The following is an 11,522-nucleotide window of genomic DNA, read 5'->3' as shown; positions in this document are numbered from 1 at the left end:
TGGGTTCTATGAAGAAAAACGTGGCATCAGGATTGGAGGAAGACTCATTAACAACCTGCGATATGCAGATGATACAACCTTGATCGCTGAAAGTGAAGAGCCAAACACTACTTGTGGGTAATTGAAAACTGATGTAGAAAACCATTACCGAAGACACTGGAAAGAAAATGAGCTAGTATACTTAGTTGATCCATTGTTTCATTACACCCTGTGTAACAATTATGTCGAGGTCTTAGGTGGCATGGTATTGTGGCAAGATCACATACCTTAGGAGTCAGACAGTCTTAAGCGCCATTCTACTTTTGCCACTTCCTAGTTGGGTGATCATAGGGAAATTACTTAACCTCTCTGGACTATAGTTCCCTCACATATGAAAATGGGGCTAGTACCCACTCCCTAAAAATGTCTACTGATATTCTATTACCATGAGACCAGAAGAAGTGGATGGTGCCTCATAACCATTCCTGAATGCTTTGATCAAGGACCCAAAAGATGTTCCTGACCAAAAAAAATGAAATTCTTCAAACTCATATGGAAACCAGATTTACTGGATCCATTGAGGCTGAGGGAACCTCTGAATCTGTAATGCCTGGAAATAATCTTAAACACTGAAACAAAATTATCTCATGAAGCCGTCGTTACACTAAGTAAGTTTAGCCCAACTGATAAAGAATGTTTACTTTGAGCATGGTGGTAGTGCTTATGTGCCTTGGAGTCAGTTCCGATTCATAGTGACCCTGTATAGGGTTTCTGAGGCTGTAAATCTTTACGGGAGCAGAGAGCCTCATCTTTCTCCCCCAGAATGGCTTGTAGTTTCAAACTGCTGACCTTGAAGTTAGTAGTCTGACTTTTATCCACTACACTACCGAGCACAGCACTCTTATAAAGAATTATCCATGAGTAAACAGACAAGATTTAATCTATAACACAAATGAGAACTTTGAGAGGCAGACAGCCCAGGGGCTCCATACAATCAACACTGGACTGCGAACCACAAGGTCTATAATTTGAGCCCACCAGCTGCTCCATGGGAGAAAGATGAAGAGTTAAAGCCTCAGAAACCCTATACAGGGTCACTACGATTTGGAACCGACTTGACAGCGCTTAACAATAAATAACAACAAGTCTAAATTAATGGTGATAAGACAGCATGGATAAAGACAGAATGTGATGTATGGAACCAATATTATTGAACTGTTCAGGTAGAAACTGTGAATAGATATATGGTTTGGTTAATTTAGCAATAAATACCAAAGTCTAAAAAAAGTCTGTTGAGGTTTAAATCTGATAAGGATGTGCCAGTATCTACGATGACACTGACAGATGTTCCCTTTTCCACATGCATTATGAAAGGTGTATTATAATTCACCACAACAAAATTTAAATGATTTTAACTATTTTCCCTTTACATAAGCTTGTAACTTCTCACTAACTAACTACCTTCCAGAATCCTCATCACTATTCTTCAAAGCAGCTGTTATGTAATATTGAGGGGGGGTAAATCACAAGTACTCAAAGTCATCACTGATAACTTATCTCCCACCTTCTCCATCTATTTTTATCTGTACGGGTTGCCGGTTACTGTCAAGTGAATTTAAGAGTGTGAAACATTCTTCTCTCAAGCTACATTGTCATGCTATCAGTATTTAGACACCACCTAAAATGTACACTACGTACTAGGACACCATTTTTCTTTATAAATGGAATCTGACATTGCATATGAATCTAAAATATTTGTGTGCCTTCATTTCCATAAATAGGCCTATGAAAATACATTTGGCTAGAATAAGCATCTGGGGAAGGAAAAAGTAAAACTTCCTTGTGTTCAACAGTATATACATTGTCTCAATTCTCAGAAAAACATGACCTACAGTGTATCTTATTACCGACACGGAAAGCCAGGCTCCGAGAAACTCCTGGAAGCATAGAGGGATTGTTGTTGTTAGCTGCCATTGAGTTGGTACCGACTCATAGCAGAATGACAGCACTGAGTAAATTATGGGACCAAATCCTATAACTAGGGAGGGAGTGAGGAAGAGGGAAAAATTGAGTCTTAACCAGCCTGAGTTCAGATAAAATTAAAATGGAATAGATGATTCTATAGGTTTGTTTATTTTTCTCCCTCTCAGATAAATAGTTTTGGGGGTGACATCCATGAAGTGTACTGTTATTAATAGAATGAGCTAATGTAACTTTTACATTATCAAGGTTTGAGCTGGTTATCTGCCAGCAAGCAATGGCACTGAAGTCCATGTTTCTCAAAATAAGATCATATCTGATCGGACTCACCTTCCGTAGAAGATACATGCTTTCCTTATAGGCCTTTATCTTCTGAAAGGCTAATTCATGAGTCTTTTTTACTTGGTATTGATTAAGGTGGGCCTGGGCTATATTTGCTTATGACGTGCAGAATGCCATTTTAAAAATTTTAATAGTCGCCAACCACCTATAACCACAATGTCTGTCGCCACCACACCCCCATAATCTGTCACAGCTTCTGTGTGTACAAATGAAAGAGAAGTCTGACATTAGCAACAGCATTTATTGACCATTCTCAGAGTGATAAGGTTCTATCAGTAGGCACTATAAGGCCACAGTCATTTAAAGTAAATAGACCCTTTGCCCTCAATGCATTTGAAGAAAATGAAACATAGTCATTCAGATCATCATGGACTCTGAAACCAGACTGCTTAGCTTCAGACCTCCTTCCCCCTACACTCTTTACCAATTTTGTGATCTTAGGCAAATTTCATATATTATCTGTGTTATAATTTCCCTATCTATAAAATGTGGATAAGGGCATCTAACTCACAGACTTGTTGTGAAGTTTAAATGAAGTGATATGATACACATACATAAAATATGCAGACTATGCAAGACATATACCTACCTCGGTGCTATGAGGTGTTACTCACTGATTTTACTTTAAATTAAATAAATGGTGACTTCTAAATACATAGGGAAAAAATGACATGATTTGCCTGCAAACATATATATGCATCTAAGGAGCTCTGAAGGATCTCTGGTAGCGTAGTAGTTACAAGTCGGGCTGCTAACGTCAAGGTCAGCAGTTCAAAACTACCAGCAGTTCCACGGGAGAAAGATGAGGCTTTCTGCTCCCATAAAGATTTACAGCTTCAGAAACCCTATATGAGTTGGAACTGACTCCACAGCACTTAACAACCACTACCATATATGCATCTATATATTGTTGTTATTGTTAAGTGCCGTTGAGTAGGTTCTGACTCACAGTAACCCTGTATAGGGTTTCTGAGGAGTGACTATTGAACTTGAACCACCAGCATTGTGATTCAAACAGACCTTGCAGTCCAGCACATTAACCCACAGCACCACCCCAGGACTCTGTGTATGTATGTATGTATATCACACACACACATATATGTATACACACACACACATATAGATATTGTTGTCAAGTGACATCAAATCAATTCTGATTTATGGCAACTCTGTACAGGGTTTCTAAGGAATGGCTGGTGAATTTGAACCACTGACCTTTTAATTCAGTGCTTATCCTACATATATATATGTATTACAAATTAGACATACTGGTATAATTTAGAAAGTATCTGCTTCTCTAGCAACAAAATCAAATTTCTGGCAGAGGAGGGAGGTATCAAGTCACACCTTGGACAAAGGGGAAGGGTTACTTGTTCTTTTTGGCAGGAATCATCTAGGTAAAGAGACAGTAAATGAAAGAGAGAGAACCTCATTCAGAGAGCCACCAGCTGCTGCTCCCCGTTTCTCAAGTTTGCAGAGCTCCTGCCAGAAGGCTGGTGCCTGAGTTACAGAAAAGAAATCAGGGTACACAAGACAGCCAACCTTCTGATGTCTAATCCAAAAGCAGAGAACCTCTGGAAGACTTTGGTGAACAATCAACTTGGCACGATTGGTGAATCATTCTGGATGCTGGAAATGAAACATTTCAAGGAGTTGATGACAGTAGCAGAGCACTGCAAATATGGTCAAAGCAGCCAAGCTCAAAATAGTACCAACACTTCAACAGTGTATATAGAAAGAGAGGATGCAGCTACTAGCAAAGCAATTTAGGGGAAGATGCCAGTCTCAGAAGCAGTCTCAGGTGAGCAGGATACTCTAAAAATTCAGGTGAGGGGCTTATGAGCAAGGTGAAAATAACACAATGAACTAAGAGAGATGAAAGTTGGGGAAAATGAAGATTTTTCTATAAAAAGATTCAGTACTCATTGTTAATAAAAGATGGCTGATTTCAGGTCTAGGCAGGAATCAAACAAGATGAGTCTGGAACATCTTGTGGCAGAAAATAATCAGACTCCTGGGCCATATACAGGAGAAAGGGCAAGTCCAGCATCAAAAGGGATATTCACATTCACTGCAGTGGAATGAAACAAAGACCCAGTGATATTTACAACAGTTACCTTTGGAGGCTGGTAGGGCACCAGGTCATTACTTAAAAAAAACGATAAAAGGGAAAAAACTCTAGGTTACAACTGTAAACCCAAATCAAACCTACTGCCAATGATTGGGTTCCCACTCATAGCAACCTTACAAGGCAGGGTAGAACTGTCTTACAAGGTTTCTAAGACTATAAATTTCTACAGATGCAAGCTGTCGGATCTTTCTACTATGGGTCCAAACCACCAACCTTTTGGTTAGCTGCAGAGTACTTTAAACACTGTATCACCAAGGATCCTGGTTACAACTGTACATGATGTTAAAATCATTACATAAAAGACAGAAACGTAACCTGACATTACCTGAACCCATGAATCAATCTAACATCTCAAAAAAGGAGATTTCCAAACATTGTGTGTCTCATGGTGTGATGCAATAGGTTATTCACAGAGCCACTTACAAGGATGCTTGCCTTTGGGAAACCAAGTCTAATCAAGTCTCTAGATCTCACTACCAGATTATGGGAAACGCCGGGAATAGAGGAACAAGTTAAAGTGCACCACAAAAATAAAATAAAATGAAACAAGATAAAGGACATTACAAGTAAAGAATCAGCCCCAAAAGTGGGACAGTCTACTAGACTAGTTGTTGTTGTTGTTGTAGTTGTTAAGTACCAGGGAGTCGGTTCCGACTCATAGTGACCCTTCTACAGGGTTTCCAAGGCTGTAAATCTTTACGGGAGCAGAAAGCCTCATATTTCTCCGGCAGAACAGCTGGTAGTTTCAAACTGATGACCTTGAGGTTGGCAGCCCGACTTGTAACCACTACACTACCAGAGACTCTGGTAAATCAATGACAAGAAAAGAGGAGGGGGAAATTGTTACAAAATTTGCTTAGAAACCTAATGATTAATGCAATGTGTGGGCCATATTTAGTTCCTGGTTCCAATAAACCATAAGTAAAAAAGACGTCTTTGAAAAAGTATGAATACAGTAAGGAATATAATTAAGGAATGTCGTTCATATTGTTTGGTATTTTGAAAAAGTCCTTATCTGAGATGTAAACTGAAACCATGACAAATGAGCCCACATGATGCTTAGGATTTTGGTTTTAAAATACTCAAGTCCCCATACACACACACAATAAAAGAAAGCGAGGCAGAGGGATAACTGTGGATGGAAGTTTGGGTGATTACTACTATACTATTCTCACATAGTCTCCATAAGAAGTAAAAACAAAAACAAGGATTAATGTACTCAGATGCTTATCTTTCAGCCATGGTAATGAATTTGTGCTAATGTCTCTATAATCACTCAAGTCTAATCTGAAGCCCTTCCCACACAAACCTGGAGGTCTGCAAAAGGACCTCAGTCAGGACTTGTTTGCATCAGCACCACTGCCCTAACCAAATGAGTTCACCAAGCAATCCCAGAGGTTCACAAGGCACCAGCCTGTCTGGTACATATTTTACCTGTTTTTTCCTCTCTCTTCCCCCTTCTAACTTCTTTGATAGGAAAAGCTTCAAAATCACCTAAGCGATTCCAAACAGAAGGAGGGAAACTTAAGGGTTTCCAATATTGGAGAATGTGACAATTAACCTTCCTTCAATTAAAATAAAAAAAGTAATACAGTAGTAGAATCAAAGAAGGGTTAATAAAGTAGGCATTACTGAGGTAGCCACAATCAGAATAACTAAAACGAGAAGGGTAAATATGTTCTAGTATCTTGGCAAAGCAAAAACAGTATCTCAGGCAGCAAGAAACACAAGCTTCTATGCAGATGAACATTACAGATCTATTTATACAGAAACCCTCAGCAATTCTTGTCACAGATTGACTAGCTGCCCTCTTATTGTCAGTATTCTGTGCCATGAAAAAGTAACTGTCAAGGATAACAGGAACACAATTTGACCTACTTTCCCCTAAATTCCAGCAAAGTCTAGAACTCTGGTGCTTGTGTTTGCATAGCCATTACATCTTTGGGACACAGTTCCTCGCTTTCCTTGCAGGCAACGCTGAAGGCCACACATTGAGGTTACTTATGGGTAATTCTATGTCACTCAATTTAAGAATGTTCACTGTCCCCCAGATGATCCTCAGAACTGAATAGTGCAAATGGTTAAGTGTTCGACTACACTGAAAGGTTGGTGGTTCCAACATACCCAGGGGCACCTCAGGAGAACCGTATGGAACAGTTCTATTCTGCACACATGGGGTTGCCATGAGTTAGAGCCAACACAATGGCAACTAGCAACAACCATCCTCAGAACAGCCTTCTGGGGTGAGCCATGGCACAATCATCTCCTACATGGGGAGGAAAACACCTAAGAGAGGCAGAATTCCATCTCAATCAAACCCCATTGCCATCAAGTGGATTGAGACTCATAAAGAATGCTACTGCACAGAGGAGAATTGTTAAGCAGCGTTCCCAAGGCTATAAATCTTAACAAGAACAGAAGCCTTGTCTTTCACCCCTGGAGCAGCTGGTGGGTTCCAAATGACAACCTTTCAGTTAGGGCTCCTCAAACACAGTCTAGTTAGAGAAGTTACAGACCTGTGTCAATTCTGATCCTTCTCTAGCCAATGGAAGTCACACCAAATCAAGTGTTCCTCCCTAATCCTTAAATTTCCACAAACCTAGCTTTCCAAAAGCTAAAGAGTCCTCTCCAGCAAGATCTTCTTTCAAAGGCAATGAAGACTTCATTTTAAAAATTACAGCCACAAAATTTACATTGCTGCAGTTCCTCGGTAAAGACTGCTTAAGGATGACGATTTAAACCAAAACCCAATAGACTCCACCAAAGGTGCCCCAAAGCCTTGGTGAGCAGGGAAATCTGAGTAAGTCAGGGCCGTGACCTGAGGCCCTGGCGGGGCTTGTTGAGACACTTGTGAAAGATCCCAGGAGACAGTCAGCAGGCCATTACTACTTAGCATACAAAACATGTCTGACCTGCTCAGTTCATTAGACGCTCTTAGAACCCCACAAGGAAACTCCTTCACCAGGAAATCATATCTGAACACATCATCAGGAAGTCAATATTGAAGGTTCTTGGGGTGTGCACCCTACTGTTCAAGGGGGCGTCAACGAATAAAGGCCAGGATGCTTGACCCCAGGCGCAAGGAGGTCTTCCTGGAACTTCCAACTCCAGGGTCTCCCCCCTTGGCGAATGCCCAGAGCTTGCAACGGGACGCCCCAAACAAGCACACACGGTCCCATTCCCCTTACAAACTGGGACCCCAGGCTTTCTGTCGCGCAGGGCGGGCAGCCTGTTAGCGCTGGACACCTGCAGTTTCCCCTCCGAGAAGAGGCAAACGGCCCTTCTTCCAGCGATGCCCACGGTCCAGCAGCCTCAATCCAGGTGCCCGGAGGTTAAGCCAGCTGCCTCTGGGGGAAGGGGAAACGTCGCTCACAGGGGGCACCCTATGGCCCCGCCGTCCCGGACCCCTCTCCAGGCGAGTCGGACTGCAGAGCGCGCCTTCCACCACCTCCCAACTTGCAGGCGCCCCCGCAGCGGTCTGGAAGGGCTCCACGTGCGCGCCGCCCATTCCCCCTCGGGCCGGGCCGGGCACTCACCCGGCCCCCGGCTGCGCTCCGCTTCCTCCGCAAGGTGAGCCCGCTCCGCAGCAGCGCCGGCAGATCCTTCAACCGCGGCCGCAGAGACGCTGGCGGCTGCTCTCGCTCGCGGGCGCTGGGGCTGCGGCGCAGGGCGCCGTCGGCCGCCGCCACCGCCGCGGCTAGGGCCGGGCTCTCACACGGCGGCTGCATCTTGACCGAGCCTACGGCCATCCTCATGCCCAGTCGCCGAAGCTCCTCTCCGGTGAGCTCGCCTCCGCGCGCCGTCCGCGGCTTCGCCAGGCAGCGAGAGGGCGCGACTGCGGCTCGGGTGCGGGGCGCGCTGCCAGCCGCTGCCCATTGGAGCGCGCCGCGTCCCCCGCGAGGCTCAGCCCCGCGCACCACCCACTTCCAGCCCAGGTGCGTCCGGCCCCGCCCCGGCCCGGCCCCTCCCTCTCCACTGGCTCACCTCCACCTCTACATCTGGCCCCCTCAGACTGTCCTGGATGCGAGAGGAAAAGGAACCTGGCCACTGAGCACCCTGGTCATCGGGCTCGTCCACAAATGCAGGAATTCACCGAATCCTACACGAAACTCTACTCTACTGCCTACCTCCCCCAAATCCCTTTAGGTTAAAAAGTCCTGCTTCCCTCTCCTTTTCCCAAAAGCCAGGGTTGACCTGGACTTAGGCCAAGCGAGCTGTTTTGCACAGCCTAGTCCAAAATCATAGCCTTTATTCCTAAAATCATTTGTCAAAAAACTTCAAGACAGGCTGGGCCTGCTGCTACAGTCAAACGCCTTTGGGGTAGAATTGCTCCCCTTTTGGCCCAGTCGTTAGAGGACAAGGGGAGATAACTTCTGTTGGTTGTGTTAGGTGTTGAACAAAATTGGCGCAAGTCTGGTGACCTGAAGATGAATCTTTGTTAACATGTTGGAACCTGACCCTCGCTGAAAGCCTGGTGTATACCGTGAATGTGCTTGGTAAAATGTAAAAGGCCTACGATGGTGTGAGTCATTGTTTACACCATTCCAGGAGTTCGGAATCTTGAAGCACAGAGAGAGAAACTATTCCAGCAGATCTGTGAGTCTTCACATCCAACTCAATTTATCTTCAACAGCAATCAACTACAGGTTTTACTCCGTACCAGGATAAGGGGACCCCAGTCTTTGCAGAGTATTTGTAAGAACTAAATAAACCTGTTCACATTTTTTTTTTAAAAAAAGGAAGAAGGAATAAAAAGACAACAAATAGGTCAGAGCCCTCCATATGGTAGATACTTGGTGAATATACAAGGGATTTCAAATGTTTGGTGTAAAAATGGGATTAAAATATAATGGAATTTTTTTTCACAAACTTTAAAAAATTCTGACATATGGAAATGAGGCCATGTAAGGAAACAGAAAGGATAGTGTGTGACCTCTGCCCCTAAGGAACTTAAAATTTAACCCAGGAGTAGATAAAGATGGTGTCTTGAAATCTTAGTAATTACCAAGTGAGTGTGCATAATAAGGAGCACTCAGCCAGGAAAGTGAGAAATGCTTCTGGGTTGGGTTGGGCAAAGCTAATGAATGGAGGGAAGTTTGAACTGTGCTCAAAGCTAACTGGATAAGAGTCAGCCAGTTAGAAAGGAGGCGTCTTCAAGTAAGAACAGTAAACTGAGAAAAACATCAGCATGACAGCAAAGAGAACCTATTGGACACTGAAAAATGTCATACTAGTAGAAGACTGGGATAATGAAGACACGGGAGAAACTAGTAGAATAGATGCTGCTGATAATGTTGTTAAATGCCATCGAGTCAGGTCCGATTCATAGAGATCTTGTATAGGGTTTCTGAGGAGCAGCAGGTGAGTTTGAACCGCCTACCTTGTGGTTCAAATTGACCTTGTGGTTGAGTGCTTATCCTACAGTGCCACTGCATGTCATAACATGCAGACCTTAAATTCTATCACCTCTTTAAGTTGTGTGCATTAATTGGAAACAGTTCTGCAATTAACTCTAAAATGTATTTGTTTTCTATATTTGTCATATAATCTTGCAGTCCAGGTGTGGTGCTGTAGGATAAGCACTGGATTGCTAACCACAAGGATGGCAGTGCAAACCCAGCAGCTGCTCCTTGGAGACTCTATACAGGGTCAATATGAGGCAGAACCTACTCAGCAATACTTAACAAGTCATACAATCAAAGGCTGAAATCCCATTTATGAGTATTGTGTAACATGTGCCAGTTTTTAGAATGTTTGCAGCACTAGGTGGCACTTAGTCATTGCCTGGGGCTTCAGAGTGTCCCCAACTCTCTTTCCATGCTGCAGAGTTCCTCATGATGTTGTGTATTATTGTGTGTCATTGAGATGATTTCAACACATAGTGACCCTGTATGACCCTGTGTAGAACTGTTCCTTCTTATTTCCTAGGGACACTGCCAGGCCTTTTGTCCTTGATGTTAGGAGCCAAGCATTTGACCATTGCCATCATCAACTAAAGGGTTAACACCTAACCAAACATGAGGGTTTCCAGGTCGCTACTGACCAACATGGAGTCCTGGTGTGGTAGTGCAGTTTAATGCACTAGACTGCAATGTTGTTGTGAACTACAAGGTCAGTGGTTCAAGCTCACCAGCCGCTCCGTGGAAACCCTATACAGGGCATTTAACAACAACACTGACCAACATCTACTCTGATTAGTGGGTGCTTGCGCCATACCACCCCTAATGATGCCATTTGAAGCACACCAGGAACCTACCCCACTCCAAAATGAAACATATATATTCTGTCTCCTAGTAAGGAGCTCTGGTAGCGTAGTGGTTACGAATCGGGCTGCGAACCACAAGGTCAGCAGTTCGAAACTACCAGCTGCTCCGCAGGAGAAAGATGAGGCTTTCTGCTCCCATTAAGATTTACAGCCTCGGAAACCCTGTACAGGGTCACTATGAGTCGGAACTGACTCCACGGCACATAACAACAACAAGAAGTCCAGATTCTTGGTCTTCACTCTTTCACACAGTTTTTTAGTTTAAGGGAAATTTGGACTGTATTCCATAAATTCTATAGCATAAACCAGAGGTATAATGCTATTATCAATAAGAACATTGGAAAGTTGGCTTGGGTCAGATGATAAATTGCAAGCATCATTTAGCCTCCGAGAGCAGGAAATGGTTGTTGTTGTTGTTAGGTGCCATTGAGTCAGTACCGACCCATAAAGACCATTTGAACAGCAGGACAAAACACTGCCTGATCCTGGGCCAACCTCACTACTGTTGCTTCACTTGAGTTCATCTATGCTGCCACTTGGTCAATCCATCTCGTTGGGGGTCTTCCTCTTTTTCTCTGACCCTCCACCTTACCAAACATGATATCCTTCTCCCTCCTGACAATATGTCCGAAGTATGAGAGATGCAGTTTGGCCATCTTGGCCTCCAAGGAGCACTCTGGCTGCACTTCTTCCAAAATGGATCTATTGGTTCTTTTGGCAGCCCATGGCATTTTCAATATTCTCCTCCAACACCATAACTCAAAAGCATCAATTCTTCCTTATTCACTGTCCAGCTTTCGCATGCATATGAGGTTATTGAAAATA

The 11,522-nt window shown here is 43.5% G+C and overlaps 1 protein-coding gene across 1 annotated transcript in view; it reads right to left on the bottom strand.

Moving 5' to 3' along the window:
- RAPGEF5 (Rap guanine nucleotide exchange factor (GEF) 5) overlaps positions 1–8,046 on the bottom strand; it is a 330,713-nt gene extending 322,667 nt beyond the window's left edge. Inside the window, exon 1 of the mRNA XM_006832222.1 lies at positions 7,969–8,046. The gene's annotated coding sequence lies outside the window, so the exon portion shown is untranslated. The remainder of the gene's footprint in view (positions 1–7,968) is intronic.
- Positions 8,047–11,522: the final 3,476 nt, after the last annotated feature.

This window comes from Chrysochloris asiatica, unplaced genomic scaffold, assembly GCF_000296735.1.
Source record: "Chrysochloris asiatica unplaced genomic scaffold, ChrAsi1.0 scaffold00006, whole genome shotgun sequence".
Lineage (NCBI taxonomy): Eukaryota > Metazoa > Chordata > Mammalia > Afrosoricida > Chrysochloridae > Chrysochloris > Chrysochloris asiatica.
Note: the sequence above shows the minus strand (reverse complement) of the source record. Positions and strands in the feature narration are given on the sequence as shown.